We start from the raw sequence: 18304 nt of genomic DNA on the forward strand, positions 1-18304 counted from the left end.
ATTATTTTTAAATCTTTCTGCAAATGCGACTCAATTTTTCAATATCGAGATAACAGCTGTCCTGCAAGATTAAGGAGGTTCAGGACCATTAGCAAAATGCACAGATCGTGACAAAATTAAAAACTATGATAAATTAGATTATTTGGAATGTCCCTGAATTTTTTCAATATTTATTACCAGCCAAATTGCAATGAAAATAAATCATGAAGTTCACCTCTTATACACAAGCTCTTATGGGAGAGATCAATCAACAGTTATTCATACCGAATTTAAGCACAGAAAAATGCACAGATTTTCAGTCGAAAATATTTATTTGAAAGAAGGATAAATAAAGTTTCATTTTCTGTATAAAAAAGTATGCCTCACCGCGCATCCCGATTAGAAAATAACAAACAAAAATTGAATTTTTGTAGGTTACTCTAAACTTTTGATGATGTTCAAAGAAATGTGGCAACGTTGCAAACACGCTATAGATATACACACGTGTATTATTTTTGAACTCATGCACACGTTACATCTATAATAATTATATGTACTTATTTTTCATTGTAGTTTTGTAAAAATTTAATTTTAGTTTTAAAAAGTGCAATTAATATTAAATGCATTCATGGAATTAATTATTTTCTTCTGTTAACAGTGCATGATTTTCATATATTACATATTATAAAAAAAAATAAAAAATTGCATAAAATCGATATTATTGTTTAAAAAAAAAATATATATATACAAATCAAAAAAAGACAATTTTTTCATTACTTAAATTATAGGTTGTGAAATTTATTTCATAATAAATTCAAGCCAATATATAAAATGCATAATTTATTTATACAATAACTGTATTTAAAATAAAAGTGCGACAAGCCGACGTGTGCACCGCGTGCTCTTGGCTCTTTATATGACGCTAAGGCCGGCAACGAAAGAGAACAAATTTTCAATCAATGCGGTGTTGCCAAGTCTTCACATCAGTTTCCACATTTATACATTTCATAAAAAATGTAAAATAAATAAACAGTAGATTTTTTACATAAACGTTATTGCTTTTAATTTGATTTTTATTCGTTTAAATAATATATAGCCTACGTATAATCATAAAATAAAATATTAATTTTAGTTATTTTGAGCTAGCAACACTGATTTCATCCTACATTGCAGCATATGACCTACCTCCGTTACCTCATGTCCTTCATGACTATCCTAAACCTCCTTAACCCATTAACGTTCAGCCGGACACGTTTTATACAACTGTCTTCCTGCCCTCACAGCTATTCCATTTCGAGGCAAAAAAAGTTGTAATACATGCATTCATATAGCTCGAAGTGTAGTCTTTGCGATATTGCCATTCAAATTCTCAGAAAATGTCATTTTCTATTGAAAAATGTCGATTAAAACAAAAATTCACGAATTTTGAAGATAATTTGTTATTTCAAATCGAATTTTGCGTTATCACGCATGCAATCGCGGTCGCGAGATCAAGCTGGCCAGCTTACCTTTATTTTGCAGACGCACGAAGACGAAGGGAACAATTCGCACTGCGGGAAAGTCTGATTGTTCTTTTTGTCGCGGATCGCGAATTCGCGCGCACGTGGTTTCGCCTTCGATGGCGAAACCTCACACACACACTCTTGATGCCGCAGGTAACAATGCTGCTTTTTCGGCTGACTCAGGTCTGCACGCTGTGTAGCTCGATGACAATTACTCAGGACTCTGGGGCACGTACGGGCAATTAGGTCGCGAACCTTAACTTTCGTGGCCTCCGTACCGGTAGCTGGATCTCCACTGCCTCGTTTTCAATCGCGCGCGTTCCGTCTGCTCGCGTGCCGAATTCCAGTGTTACATTTTTCGTCTACCGGTAAGTGCTGCCCCCGCAGGCAGCTACTTGGTTAGGTAATTAGCGCTAATTTGACGTTTACCGTCACAATATATATATATATATAATTTTAGTTTAGGCGCCCGTAAGCAGCTTTTTACGTGTAGAGCATGCTCAGCGTAGAAAGTAGTCTAGTATAGCGGAGGAGGCTCCTGGACTATAATGACTCATGATAGTCTAGCGTCCTGGACTATAATGACTCATGATAGTCTAGCGTCCTGGACTATAATAGCCATTATAGTCCAGGAGCCTGGCCCCTCAACATTACAGCAGCTACTATGTTGCAGGACGAGTAGAGCCCTCTACGTGGCAGTTTTCTGTACTATGAAAAAAGTATAATGCATGCCTGAGAAAATGTTAAAGAGAGGGGAGGAGGAGGGTCAAAGGGGATAGTGAAGTATTGAAGAGTTACGTCAGTCGTAGTGAAAATTGATTTAAAATGGACTTAACGAAAATGTTTAATGCAAACAAGGAAAATGTTGATTCAGCAAGTGACTCGGAGAGTGCTGAAGAAAATGAGAGTGTCGACAATGAAAATAAATTGAACGAGCTACTTGAAAAAGCAAAATCTAGTGTCATACCTGAAAAATCAAAAGTGTCTTATGAAATACAATATGAAAAGTTCAGAAAGTGGTGTACGGAAATGAAAGTCGACCAAATAAATGAAGATATTTTATTAGCATATTTTCAGACATTATCTGAAAACTATGCAGCTACTAGTTTATGGGCGACTTATTCGAAGCTGAAATCGATGCTGAATTTCAAAGACAAGATTAACATAAAAAATTATCATCAATTACAAAATTTTTTGAAAGTGAAACAAAAAGGCCATGTCGTAAAGAAATCAAGAGTTTTCACACACGATGAAGTTTCCAAATTTTTAAACACCGCTCCAGAGGATAGCTATTTATTACACAAGGTATGTGGAAATAATAAGTACCTATATGCCAATTACAATATTGTTTTATAACTACATTAATTCATATCAATTCTGTAGGTCGCTTTGATCATGGGTCTGCATGGATGTCTACGATCGAAGGAAATGCTGGACTTACAAACAGCTGATGTCAAACCACAAGGTTTATTGTACCACGTAACAGTAAACGTTTCAAAAACTAAAACAACGAAGTCTTTTGTTACTAGTGAGGCAGTGCATCCCATACTTGAGAAATACATAAGGCTTCGACCTGAAAATTGTCCAAGATTTTTTGTACAATATCGCAATGGAAAATGTACTCGACAGGTAAATTCGAATTAATAAAAGTTTTTTTTTCCAATGAACGGCAACATTTGTTGACTAATAAAATCGAAGTATGCAGCCAATGAAATAGTTTGTGTTGTACATTGTAACAGGCTGTCATTTAGTCGGTAATCTCCTAAAAGTGCCCGTACTCTAACTATATGAAGCCTTGTTATCTATGCGCTCGATGCGCATTAACCTACCTTGCCTAGGAGTGCGCCTGCGCAGAGTCTCTTCAAAGTTCCGAGTTGGGTTCCCCCAACTCGCCACTTGGCGGCGTTGTCGCTGCTTGCTCGTAGCGCTCGTGCGGCCGCTATCGGAACCTAAATTGTGGATTCCCGCCTAACGTTTCGCACACTTCGTGCTGCGTTACCGGCGAATTCGAATACCAATGTAAACAATGCGAGGCGCGACCTTCGGACAAGGGAATGACGAAATAACGACTAATAAATTCGTTTATACGGAACAAAGGGTGATTTATTCACTCAAATCAATTACACGGAGGGTATGCCGAGAGTCTCACGCACGCACGCGTGAATGACAACACGCTTTTTGAGAGAGAGAGAAGAAACCGCGATGCCGCGGCCTACCTGCTCGCACGCAAAACAATACGCTCCTCGCGCTCGCTGCGCGGATTCGCACGCAAAATCGTGATCACAATTGACAAAAGGGGAAGGTGCACCTACCGCAATACCGCAGGGGATACGGTGGCCAACCGTATCCAAAAGACGAGGGCTGAAACGCCGCTACTCTGCTCTGCCTCTGAAGCTGTTGCCGGTGTTGTTGTTGCCGCTACTCCTGCTGCTGTTATTGCTGTTGCTGCAGTTGCTGTTGCAGTTGCGGCTGCTACTATCACTGCTGCTGCTGCTGCTGCTGCTACCGCTGCACCTCACCCACGCACGCTCACCAAGAACAATGTCAATGTCCAAACGAAAACGAACGGCACGGAGAATATGGAGGTTAGGCACACGGGATGACTGAGTGACACAGTCGTACTGGCGCTCGGAGCCTCCCCTTCCGGTCGTTGCCCCTTACGCGCTCTCTCTCTCTCGCGAACCGAACGCGGCTCACCTCGCTTAACCGCTAATTACACGCGCGAGTCAAACGATTTTCGGTAATCGTTGCAGCCCCCTCCTAGCTTCGAACTACCGGATCGAACTACCCTATTGACTCGCGCCCCAAGGATAGGATTGGAAAAGGAGAGAAATCAATATCAACTATCCTCAATTTACACATTTTATTGGCCCATCCCGGGCCACCAATGCCCCCCCGTCACCTGCCGGAGCCCCCTGGCGCCTTATGTCTGGGGTAGCGCCAGTGCTCCGCCTTGTTGGGGCACTTTGATGTTGTGGTGATGCCGGGATGGCCGCAAATGTAGCAGCCCCGGCCCGGTCTCCTGGTGAGGCTGGGCTCCGCCCCGTGGCCCTTGCTTCCGGACGGTTGTTGGGGCGGCGTGGCTGCTGACGCCGGGGCGGCGATGAAGGTAACGCCGCCCACCGTGGCGGATGTGCGTCCCCCTACGGTTCGCACCACCACGGTCGGGTCGGAAACCGACCCGTCCACTCGGACCACAAACTCCTGTCCGGCGCCGGGGGCCCCCGAGACCCTCTTCGGTTGGGTCTTTGTCGGGGGCTTGGCCGGAGCCCTGGCCGCGTCCCTATTTGTCGGGGCCGCCGGCGGCAACACTGCCGGCGGGCCCGCGGCCTCTGGGGACTCCAGCCCCCGGTCGACGTGCAGGAGGGCCTCACCGTAGGCCCTCTGCCGCCGGACTACCGGAGCCCATTCCCCCAGCAGTTCCTGGGCACCTCGGAAGTCGAGGAACTCTCCCAGGTGCGCGTGCACCTGGCGCTGGAGTTCCCCGACGAACTCCCAGGCGTTCTCGAGCTCCTGGAGGCCCAATCTCACGTGCCTCCAGGTGTTCTCGAGACCTACCTGCTGGGGGACTCGTGGGTGGGTGCAGACCCAGTGCTGACGGCCGCAGGCCTCCCTTGGCCCGGGGCACTGGGTCGAGCTCTCCACGGTGGCCGTGCTCGACCCTTGGGTCTGCACACCCTGGTCCGTAGTGGACTGAGACCGACGGCCCTCTTCGGATGGACCGTCGGTCTGGGTGGATGCTTCCCGGGTTGTAGGCCTCGAGGTTTGGGCCCTCATGCCTTCCCGGAGGAAGTCATCCACCCGCTGACGTGAGCGGCCCTCTCGAGCGGTCGCCTCGACCTGGGCCCGGACGAATCTTCTTAGATCGCCAATCAGCCGATCGGCGCCCGGGCCCAACCCCAGGTCGAGCAGCAGCTGGGTGGCCGTCTCGAGGGCCTCCTCACTGATGACCAGCTTCCTCTCCATCTGTAAAAGAGAAGAAGTGGGGTCAAGGGATTTCTCAGGCTCAGCCCTTAACCTACCCGTCGCCGTGTAACGCTCGACGCTATTCTTTACGAGGACGTCCCGGTCCCCGGCGCTTTCCTCGAGAACATGGCCCATTTGCGGGGGCAGCTGGCAGCACCACCTTCCGCACGTGCTGAGCGGTTTTACGTGGCCTGCCCCTTCCCCTTACCGCATTGCCATCCAGGTCGTCTCTACCTGGTTCCCGAGGTTCGCGCGTGGGGTCCTTGCGCGGCCTTCCTCGACCTCGCTTAACCGGCGCCTCGGTCGGTACTTCCGGAGCCGCCGCGGGTTTCTCACGCTCGTTCGAGGGGGCTGCATTCGCGACGCGCTCGCGTATCGGATCCTCGCTGGATTCCTCGATCTTCGCTGGCGGGTCGCCTACGCCCTCCTCTTCGTCCAACGGTGCTGAGTCTCCGCCTCCTGGTTCCTCGTCGTCCTCATCAGAGTATGGACCGAAATAGGGCTTGAGATCCTTGGCGTGGATCAGCTCAGGCAACTCTTCCTGCTGGTTACCTAGGCGGTAGGTATTCGTCCCGCATACCTCCAGAATCACGTAGGGACCAGCATACTTCGGTGCCAACTTCGCCGAAATGCCCTGAGCTGCGGAAGACAAGATGCGGTTCCGCTTCCACACCCAGTCCCCAACCCTAAAGTCGGCCTGACGTCTCCTCCGATTGTAGTAGACCGCCTGACGAGCCGCCTCCTCCCTAGACTTAGAGCCAGCGCGTTCCCACAAGTTTGGTAACTGGCGCATGTGCTCTCCCCATTCGGTCAGTTCTTGGCCCTCGGACGCTTCCCGAGCCAACCGATCCTGGGCCCTTCTAAAGGTCGCGGGGGGAGTGGGCTGTCTACCGAAGACCAGCCTGGCCGGGCTATACCCTGTCGCGCTGTGAGTTGCCGAGTTCAACGCAAAGTTGAACTCAGGCAGGTGCTCGTCCCAGCTCTTATGGTCCCGCTCCACATACGATATGAGCATGGCCTTGAGGGTTCGGTTCACTCGCTCCGTGGGGTTTGCCTGGGGATGGTAAACTGGGGTAAGGGCGCGCTGGATGCCGTTCCTGGACAGGTAGGCATCGACCTCTTGATTTTTAAATTCGGTCCCGTTGTCCGAAAGAAAAATCTCTGGCGCCCCAAACCTGGTGACCACCCTCTCGTGCAATTCCCGTACGATGGTCCTTCCGTTGGCCTTGCGCACGGGCACGCACTCCACCCACCGAGTGAACAGGTCTAAAAAGACCAAAATATACTCGAACCCTCGTGAGCTCTTTGGGAAGGGGCCAGTGATGTCACTGGCCACCACCTGCCAGGGTCGCGAGACCTCTCGACGACCCATCAGCCCGCAAGGCGGCCTTTGCTCTGCCTTGCATTGCTGACATACCGGGCAACTCCGCACGTACTCTCTGACCTGATCGTACATCTTTGGCCAGAAATACAGGTGCCTAGCCCGGGAGAACGTTCGTTCTCTCCCCTGGTGTCCCGCTGCTGGCGCATCGTGCACCTCCTCAAGTACTTGATGCCTCTTCTCGGCAGGAACCACTAGCTTCCAGGCTTCCTCGTTGTCTATGGACCCTTCGCTCTCCTCAGTTGGATGGTAATGATACAGTCTCCCACCCACTACCTTCCAGGTAGGCTGAGAATGTGGGTCCTGGCATACCTCCCTGTATCTCTGAAGGTACCAGGCATCGGCAGTTTCCGGCAGATGAGTCATGGCACCCACTTCTACCACCCCCTCCTCATAGGCCCTAGATAAAGCGTCTGGCACCACGTTGAGGTCTCCTTTTCGATACTCTATATCGAACACGTGCCCTTGTAATGCTAACGCCCAACGCGCTAGCCTTCCTGTAGGATTCCTCATACTGTGGAGCCACTTAAGGCAACTATGATCGGTGATGACTTTGAAGTGGTGCCCCTCAACATAGGGCCGGAACTTCCCGATAGCCCATACAACTGCCAGGCATTCTCTTTCGGAGACTGTATAATTCCTCTCCGCACTGTTTAAGGAGCGACTGGCGTACTCGATTACGCGCTCCTGTCCATCGACTTCTTGCGTCAATACCGCGCCTATCCCACTATCGCTCGCGTCCGTTTGTAGCACGAACTGCGCGTAGGGATCTGGCGACTGCAAGATCGGTGCCGAGACCATTGCGTCTCGCAACCGTCCGAAAGCCTGTTCCTGTTCCTGCTGCCAAGCAAACGGGATGCTCTTCTTCGTCAGGCGGTTTATCGGTTCAGCGATTGTTGCGAAGTCGGGTATGAAGCGACGATACCACGACATCATCCCCATGAATCGCTTCACCTGTCTGATCGTCCGTGGTACTGGGTACTCCATGATGGGCTTGATCTTCTCTGGATCTGGCCTTACCCCTTCACGGTTCACCAGGACCCCCAGGTACTTGACTTCCGACTTACAGAAGTGGCTTTTGGTCTTATTCACAGTGAGGCCCGCACCCAGGATTCGTTGTAAAACCAATCCCAGGTGTCGCTTATGCTCCTCAAAAGACGGCGAGATAATAATCACGTCGTCGAGGTACGCAAAAGCGAAAGGATCTAAATCCGGGCCAATCACTCTGTCCATCAACCTCTGGAAAGTCGCGCCGGCGTAGGACAATCCGAAGGGCATTCTCTTGAACTGAAAATGCCCCAGGCCGGGGACTGTAAACGCCGTAATTGGGCGCGACTCCTTTTTAAGAGGTATCTGGTGGTACGCGCTACTCAAGTCCAGTGTCGAGATGAACTTAGCATCTCTGATCCTTCGTAGGATGTCACTCATGAAGGGTAATGGGTAGGCGTCTGGCTTGGTTACTGCGTTTACCTTCTGGTAATTTACGCAGAACCGATATTTGCCGTCTGCCTTCTTAACCATCACCACTGGACTTGACCACCCGCTGGTTGCTGGTTCAATGACGTCGTTGTCCAGCATGGCCTTGACCAGCGCGTGCATTTCGTCTCGCACCCTGTCGGAGACCGGGTAGTATTTCTGTTTACAGGGTCGAGCGTCTCCGATGTCTATCTCATGCTCGACCCCCACAGCACAGCCTAAACACTCGCCTCCGTCTGGAATTAATCCATCGACGAGGCTAGCCACTTCTTGACGCTGTGCTTCCGTGGCTTCTACCAGGCCTACGGGTGCGAGGCACGACGTACCAGTGACGCTTGCCACTTCTAACGGTACCGCCACTTTGGCTTTCGCCAAGTACAGCTGGTCCGTGTCAGGGTTCAGGTTGGCGCTGAATTCCCTCACGAAATTCGCGCCGACGTAGCAGTCGTCAGACAGCAATGGCGTTATAGCGACCCTTACATCTTTTGTGATTCCCCCTACTGTGAAGGGGAAAATCACATGACCCAAGATGGGACATGGGCGACCGTCAGCGAGCTTCGCCTCTCCCGCTCGCGTGACGTCCAGGCCCAGCCCCATATCGGCTGCCAACCTAAGCCCGAGTTGACCCATTACCGTTGATGAGGCCCCGGTGTCGTAGAGTGCCCTTAATTTATAGGCACCTATTCCCACCTGAAGCCACCACCTGGTCTCATCCTCGGGTCTGTACCTGCGGGGAGCTTTCGCCGTCTCTCTCCCCTCTGTGGACGGGAGGCTTTCACGGCTCTTCTTGCCTTGGGCAGCCGCTACTCGCGTCGACGTGCTCTCGCCCGCAGGTGTCTGGGTCGCCGGCGTATCCTCCGGAGCGTCAGGTGGTCTCCTGGAGCTTTTGGGTCTGGTGGTCTCCTCTCCGGCCCACTCAAACCCCTGCTCCACCACCTGAATCCGGCCTCCGTACCCTTCGAGGATACAAAATGCCCGGTTACCCAGATCAGGCATCGGTTCGGTCGCTGTCGCTTCTAACGCCGCTGCACTGCTGGGTCTCGTGGGGTCCGATACCCCTGTCGAGACCTCCTTGAACCCTGAGGTCGTTGACGGGCCCCTGCCACGTCCAAACGACCTGCGACGAGAGGTCACCTTTACTGGGGACGCGGAGGGGACCTCCGTCCTCCGCTTCCCTGCCCGTTTCCCTTGTTGCAATCCGGGCAGTACCTTCTGGTAAAGCCCAGTTTGCCACAAGACGAGCACTTGATGGGTTGGGAGTAATCTATCTTCCTCCGCTGACCCTCTCGTCGCTGGCCAGGAGACCCTGGGGGGGTTTTATTCCTCCCCTTCTCTTGTGGCCGACCTCTCGGCCGCCTGGGAGAGTTAGCCTTCCTCTCCTTAAAGTACCGGTCCATATCGCGCCGCAGGGTCGCAATTTGCGACGACAGATCCTCAATGGGGTCTGTTGCCTGCGTTGCAGCGATGGTGGGCCGGTCCTCGGGTCTCTTGGCCGGGGTTTTAACCGGCGACTCGGGTTGCCGCTGCTCCCTACCCCGAGACTTGCTGGACATGGCCGCCGTTCGGGGTCCTGCCCGGGGCGGTGGTGCCTTAGCTGACACCCCCATGTGCTCGGGGTATAACGTGGACGTTGGCTCCAACCTGGTCCTCGGGCGCTCGTCGTCCCGCAAAGCGGTTTCGATCTCGGTCGCCCGGGCGTGAAACTCGTCCACGTTGGAGAACGCGTTCCTTCGCAGTTGCATCCGGATGGCGGGTAGGAGATTTGCATATAACAAATCTAACTGCCTCTGCTCTGGTAACGGCGGACGCAGCTGGGCTAACATGAAGAGAAGGTGGCAGGCATATTCTCGTACCAGCTCTCCTTTCTCCTGGTACCGAGCTTGGGCCTCTTGCAGCAACCTCTGTTGCTGAAGCTCACTCGACCCAAACCAACGTCGAGCGCCTGCCACGAAGTCGGCGTAGTTTCTCCATTTAAGCTTGTTAAGCTCGTACCAGGTCCTCGCAATGCCTTCGAGGAGCTCTGATACCGAGCACAAGATTTCGCCGTCAGTTAGCCCGGAACCCGCGCGCAGATCTTCTAGCCTAGACAAGAAGGTGTCTACGCACTCTGAAGCCGTACCAGAGTATCGCAGCTTCCACCCTCTCACAATCCTACCCGCGTCCCGAGTCGCGTAGTACCCCGACGCCGCATTGGCGTCGTACCAGGCGGATCCTTCTGGAATCATCTGCTCTTCATCAGCGTCGGAGTCTCTTGGACCTCTTCTCGGTGGCTGCTCCGTCCTTGAAGGCACCTGCCTTTGGGGAGCCGCTCGAGGTTCGCCAGGGGTCGGTCGCTGGGGTTCCGGGGTACTACCTGGTACCCTTGGGTCGTAGTGGCACGTATATGTGGACTGGAAGTCCACGGTCCTCCGGGGCCGCTCTGGTATGACCGTTCGTCGATTGGTGGGGTCCCTGCTTCTAAACTGCTGGAACTCCACCTGCAGAGCGGTCAACTGGTCGCTCCACCGAGCGCATACCTGGTCGTGCTTTTCCAGCATCTCCAATATGCGGTTTATCCCGACCCGGTTGCACTCGATTTCCTCCTTTAGTCGCTCGGTCACGCACCGCTCTTCCTCTTCCTCTGGAGGTTGTAGCTCCGCGTTCTCGAAGCGACGGGCTCTTCGCCTATCCGGCGATCCGGTGGAGCCCTTGTGCTCACTACCGACCCCCTCCGTGGGCCCCTTGACCTCGCCGGTCCCCCCTTCCTCTGCGGGCTCTCGCTCCCCCATCTCGCTCTGGCTCTCCTCTTCCAAGTTCTCGTAGACGGCGAGAGTCCGCGTTAGGTTCGCCTCCACCGCCTCATCCCTATATAGCAGCATGAGTGGGTGGGCGACCAGATCCTCGGCGTCGGCTGATTCCAACTCCCGTCGCTTGGTTTCCAGCCACCTCTCTCGGCTCCGTCGCCTGCGTTGTGTGGCCTCCCTATCCAACGCCGCTCCTTGGAAGTCTAGGTCGATGTACTCGCCTAGCAACCAATACGCTAATCGGACTGCCTGCATCAGCCTGGGACCATCTGTGCGCAACTCCAGTTGCGTCAGGTATCTGTCCAGCTGTGTCGAAGGCAGTTCCGAAGCCCACCGGGTTATCGCGTCGGCGGTATCCTCCATAACGCTTATGTTAGGGCGTAGGTGACGGTTGAGGTTAGTTTTCGTACTCGACCGCTACCGCCTCCTATCACCCAAGGCGCGAGCGGGGTGTTGCGATTTTTATCGCTAACTACCCAGTTACGCCTTTATTTACAAGGCAACAATACGCGTGGCTTGTGGGTGCGTGCAGGTATCGCGTAGTCTAAGGAAGTACTAACTTCCGCTTCGCAGCTACCTGCCTATAGGTGGAGGCTAACTGTTTGTTAGCTCCACCGGGTTAGTTAGTCTAACCCTACACACACCCTTATTGCGCGCTCTGCTGGTACTGTCGCTCGGTGACTAACCCCCACTTAACTACTTTAATCTGTAATGAAACACTTAAAAAGGCAAAAAGTTAACCTAAATACAATTAGTCACCTTTTGTTTTCAAGTTAGAGCGACTACGGATGTCTCTTCGACCCCTGGGGTTAGTGTGCTCTCGGCTCACAAAAGCAGTTATTATTGGGTCGGAGAGGCGTCTTTCCCCTACCGCAGAGCACGTACCGAACGAGCCACGCGTTATTTTACCCGCTCGCACCTTATTACGCACGCGCGCAAACGTCTCTCTCTCGCGCGCGTTGCTCTCTTTTTTTCGTGCAAATTCCCTCGTGTGTGAGTCCTAATTCTAGTTGGGCGCCATGTAACAGGCTGTCATTTAGTCGGTAATCTCCTAAAAGTGCCCGTACTCTAACTATATGAAGCCTTGTTATCTATGCGCTCGATGCGCATTAACCTACCTTGCCTAGGAGTGCGCCTGCGCAGAGTCTCTTCAAAGTTCCGAGTTGGGTTCCCCCAACTCGCCACTTGGCGGCGTTGTCGCTGCTTGCTCGTAGCGCTCGTGCGGCCGCTATCGGAACCTAAATTGTGGATTCCCGCCTAACGTTTCGCACACTTCGTGCTGCGTTACCGGCGAATTCGAATACCAATGTAAACAATGCGAGGCGCGACCTTCGGACAAGGGAATGACGAAATAACGACTAATAAATTCGTTTATACGGAAGAAAGGGTGATTTATTCACTCAAATCAATTACACGGAGGGTATGCCGAGAGTCTCACGCACGCACGCGTGAATGACAACACGCTTTTTGAGAGAGAGAGAAGAAACCGCGATGCCGCGGCCTACCTGCTCGCACGCAAAACAATACGCTCCTCGCGCTCGCTGCGCGGATTCGCACGCAAAATCGTGATCACAATTGACAAAAGGGGAAGGTGCACCTACCGCAATACCGCAGGGGATACGGTGGCCAACCGTATCCAAAAGACGAGGGCTGAAACGCCGCTACTCTGCTCTGCCTCTGAAGCTGTTGCCGGTGTTGTTGTTGCCGCTACTCCTGCTGCTGTTATTGCTGTTGCTGCAGTTGCTGTTGCAGTTGCGGCTGCTACTATCACTGCTGCTGCTGCTGCTGCTGCTACCGCTGCACCTCACCCACGCACGCTCACCAAGAACAATGTCAATGTCTAAACGAAAACGAACGGCACGGAGAATATGGAGGTTAGGCACACGGGATGACTGAGTGACACAGTCGTACTGGCGCTCGGAGCCTCCCCTTCCGGTCGTTGCCCCTTACGCGCTCTCTCTCTCTCGCGAACCGAACGCGGCTCACCTCGCTTAACCGCTAATTACACGCGCGAGTCAAACGATTTTCGGTAATCGTTGCAACATATTTTTTTTCCAGAATCAAGTCATCGGTGCCAAAAGAGATAATAATTGATTTCTCAAAAACTATTGAAGATATCAATCTGAAAATTGATATCATATCTTAAAACAACCTTAGAAATTGAAACAAGTTATTAAAAGTAGCCATGGATCATTTTTTCTTCATTCTATGAAAAAAGTCATTTCAGAAACAACGTGCTACAGTCCAAGGTGCATAAATAACTATTACGATTAAGATTTCGCTCTTGAGAATTCCGTTCGGACATAGTAATAAAACACTATAACTAGCAGTATTCGTGTGCGCAACTCGGTGGGAATGAGCGGCAGAGGTTTAGCTAGGTAAGACGAGCCGATACGAGAAGCGTAAACGTCTAAAGTATATGTGCGAGAGAGAGAGACGGAATGCGAGGGACAAAGAATATATAATAAGCCGGCGAAAACAACGACCAGAGATTAGTCAGTCAGGACTGAGCGGTAGAGCTACTAGGCCGCAATATTTCCGCATTACAGAGTTCATCTCGCCGATTGAAATCTAAATTTAGTTTGATTCATCCGAGTTATCCGGTATTATTCCTTTACTTAATTAAAAGTTGAGTTCAGTTTGAGTGTAGTAAAAGGCAAAGAAACACAGAAACCGTACAGCCAACTTGTTCACACCGCTAGGACCAAGAAAAATATAAATTAATCGACAGTATTAATTGGACATACACGAATATACGTGTGCATTTGAAGGACCTTACGATCCATTTAAAGAGAAACAGATAGGAGAGAGGACCGATAAATAGAAAATACTGTAACAAAACTCGATCCTTTGTTACCAATTCTTTTGCGGGGTAAGTGAGGCACTTTCGCTCATGACAATTGAGAGAGAATAACGAGGGGAGGTTGATAAATAAATTATACACAGACAAGAATCAAATCTCACTTACAACCTATTATTATTAATAATTATTCACACAGAACATACGCGCGCATAACATAATCTAAATTACCGACCAACAAACTACAAATCGAACAATAAACTACTTAAGATAATCACAAATGAACATTTCGCATTTTATCCTAATACCAAATCGCATACTTAACCTATTACAAACTTACTTAAAACTACGCGAACTAATACCGGATAAATTGCCCGGAACGTGGGCGCCTGGACAATTCACCGGTCGCAACTTACGTCACTATGAATTAAACCTCGCGCGAACCTTCAGATAGCCGGCACGTGAGTGCCAGGCTATCTCTTTCCACGCGCACCGGTCGTCGCATCAACAGAGAGAGAGAGTGTAGAGAGAAAGAAGAAAAGGAAGGCTTGACCTTTGTTCTCCTGTTCCTCGCAACGTCGGGTATCCTGAGCGATGTGCTGCCGCAGGAAGTACCGGGTGTCGTCGCTGGTCAGACCGTCGCTAACCGCTGTTGCTGACCAGGTATCCGTAGGCGACGTTGACTCTCTTGGCAGGTGGGCTGGCTGCAGTTGCTGGCAAAGCCGTTGCCGGAAGGGTTGATCTTCCTTCCTCCCGGCTATCCCAAACTGCTCTCTCTGCTGGGCTCGGACTTCCGCACTCTCGTAGGACTAGGCTTAGACTCCCTCACTCTCGTAAGGCTCGGCTGCGACTCTGCTCACGCACCAATTCTTACGCGCATCTTGCAACCGCTCAGCGGCGCTCGCTCCTCTCCCTACCTTGACCTATTAGTTAGGCGGCACGCGACGCGTCGCTTATCGGTCACGCGTTGCGCGCCTGCCAATCCCTGCATAGGCCTAATACTCTCTCTCTCTCTCTCTTTCTCACTCTCTCTCCGCGCTCTTCAACTTTTCTTGCGCTCAACTGCGCTGGCTCGTCCTTGGCGCTGAAACAAAAGGCCAAGTGTTAGACGCATACTTTAATGCGCCTAACGTTGGCCACCGCGCCTAGCCGAGTGGGGGAGGGAGAAACGCGGACGAGAGACCGGCGCACGGCCTGCTTTCGTCACAATACTAAAGGACAGATTGTCAATAATCTGTAACAGGCTACCGTTCAGTTGTGTCTTATTAATATCTAACCACTTTATTGGACGAAATTAATCCTGTACGAGGGACGATTTGCCGAGAGTCGGAACGCACGCTGTATCAACAAAATACATCGAGTGGGGAGAGAGAGAGATGATTTCGCGGCCGTCGCGGACTAGTCGCACGCACGCTACCTAAAAACTCACCGCGCACGCTGCGCGGGATCGCACGCAAAACGAATTACAGAGTGCAGCGCACTTACCGCTGATCTGAAGAGGATACGGTGGCCAACCGTATCCTCTTCAGATTACGAATAAGCAAAAGTCTGCCCGAATGCCTGAAGAACGATCTAAGAAATAAGCTCAAATTGAAACCCTTCACACTCAACCCTCGAAGAAACCGAAACCCTCCGCGACTATACCTAATCCGTTGACAAAATCTGAAAATTCTTCGGGTTTACAAATCCAGACAGCAGAGTCTGTATGAATTTTTTTTTAAATCAATAAATTATTGATCATTTGTTTCAGTACCCAATATCGTCAATATCCCAGTACTCAATATCATAATAATAATAGATTATTGGGTTATTAGGTTATTTGGAAAGAACATACAATAAAATTAGATTGTTGTTTTTGACATATATATTAGGGTCAAAATTATAGTTCATCGAAAAACCGTGCGCACGGGGTCCTCCGATTTTATTGAAAATTAGTACACGTATTCTACATAAGAAAAAAAGAAACTGCCCAAAATTTCAGCCCCCTAGATAAAAAATTAGGCCCACAGGACTGTTTCAAAGATCAAAAAATCGCCTTTTTTAAGCGTTTTTCGACCTATTTTCAGTTGCTTCTCAAATCTCGAGTTTTAAAGCTACTTGAACAAGCAGGGGCTCATTTTCTTTGTCTTCTCAAGAGCTTTATAGCGCCGTAATATAAAATATAGGTTCGTGTAATAATAAGAATCCTAGAGACCCAAAAGTGCAGAGTGATTTTTACGATTTTTGCCTATGTTCAAGGGCCGTAAGACAGTGAATTTTCAATATTTACAATTTTGAATATTTACAAGTGACGGAGATATGCTACTTTAAAAATAGCTATTTTCGTGAAAATCGCGTTTTTTGCTGATTTTGACCTAGCTGGAAAAAAATCTGCCTGTTTCGATTTGTCTCAAAATTTCAGAGGATGTTCTTCAAGTGTTCCTCAACAGAGTGCAATAATTTTTTTTCTGTATATCGGCTGATTTGTGTGCTTTTTCAGCTATGAAATATGCGAGTTTTCAGATTTTTCGTACGAGAATGATCAATATCTATTCATCGGTTTCTCTATCTTCTAAGTTTCATAAACGTAATTTTCAGCAAACAGTCATAATTGTATACTCCAAAGATTAATTGAAAATCATAAACTATATTTACATACTTACTGTGCATAATTATTTGGGTTAGTTGCGTAGGTTTCGACAGGAACTTTACGAAGTATTACTCAAAGCTACACATTCAAGTGTTGATGTATTTCAATATAATTCAAGGGATATAATTAATCTTTCTACAACAATTGAAATAAAAAGAAATCGAATTCTTATCAGTACAGCAATAGAAATATGACTAGTCGAATATATTCACAATAAATGATTCTTGGTCGGAAGAATAAAATTTCATTTTCATAGTTTTTTGATCAATTGGTTCAAAAAAGTGATATTGTCTGGTATCCTTAACAGTTTTTGCTGATGAAAACCTCTTAGCGAGTGATTTTCCTCTTGCCTCAACTGCACTATCATCAACATACAATATTCTGTAAAGAAAGTGTACATATATAATTTGTTTGACTAAATTTTCGGCAAACTTCTATCATATTAACTTACTTTATCTTTGATTCTTTAGTGGACAAATAATCGTGCATTTGCTTTGCATTCAAAATTTGAACTCCTTGCTTCGATGCTTTTCTTGCAATGCGCTTTACCACAGCCCCTATACCATCACATGCACTTTTACCATGAGATGTAGCGAAAAAATTGTAGGAAACTATTTTCAGTCCAAAGTCTTTTTCATGATAGCACAAATTCCCAAAATGATTTCTGAAAATGATATAGAATCTCAATTCTATTAAGTCTTTTCTTTGAAAGAATACATTTTTTTGATAGGAGTATAGCAACACACAAATAAAAAAATTTTTACTATTAATTTACAACAAAATACTTATAAAATAAATATATTTAAATATATGTATTTTGTTGTAAATTAATAGTAAAAATTTTTTTTATTTGTGTGTTGCTATACTCCTATCAAAAAAATGTATTCTTTCAAAGAAAAGACTTAATAGAATTGATATTCTATATCATTTTCAGAAATCATTTTGGGAATTTGTGCTATCATGAAAAAGACTTTGGACTGAAAATAGTTTCCTACAATTTTTTCGCTACATCTCATGGTAAAAGTGCATGTGATGGTATAGGGGCTGTGGTAAAGCGCATTGCAAGAAAAGCATCGAAGCAAGGAGTTCAAATTTTGAATGCAAAGCAAATGCACGATTATTTGTCCACTAAAGAATCGAAGATAATGTAAGTTAATATGATAGAAGTTTGCCGAAAATTTAGTCAAACAAATTATATATGTACACTTTCTTTACAGAATATTGTATGTTGATGATAGTGCAGTTGAGGCAAGAGGAAAATCACTCGCTAAGAGGTTTTCATCAGCAAAAACTGTTAAGGATACCAGACAATATCACTTTTTTGAACCAATTGATCAAAAAACTATGAAAGTGAAATTTTATTCTTCCGACCAAGAATCATTTATTATGAATATATTCGACTAGTCATATTTCTATTGCTGTACTGATAAGAATTCGATTTCTTTTTATTTCAATTGTTGTAGAAAGATTAATTATATCCCTTGAATTATATTGAAATACATCAACACTTGAATGTGTAGCTTTGAGTAATACTTCGTAAAGTTCCTGTCGAAACCTACGCAACTAACCCAAATAATTATGCACAGTAAGTATGTAAATATAGTTTATGATTTTCAATTAATCTTTGGAGTATACAATTATGACTGTTTGCTGAAAATTACGTTTATGAAACTTAGAAGATAGAGAAACCGATGAATAGATATTGATCGTTCTCGTACGAAAAATCTGAAAACTCGCATATTTCATAGCTGAAAAAGCACACAAATCAGCCGATATACAGAAAAAAAA

Source organism: Phymastichus coffea, unplaced genomic scaffold (genome assembly GCF_024137745.1).
Source record: "Phymastichus coffea isolate CEN01 unplaced genomic scaffold, Cenicafe_Pcof_1.1 PCOF00012, whole genome shotgun sequence".
NCBI classification, from domain to species: domain Eukaryota; kingdom Metazoa; phylum Arthropoda; class Insecta; order Hymenoptera; family Eulophidae; genus Phymastichus; species Phymastichus coffea.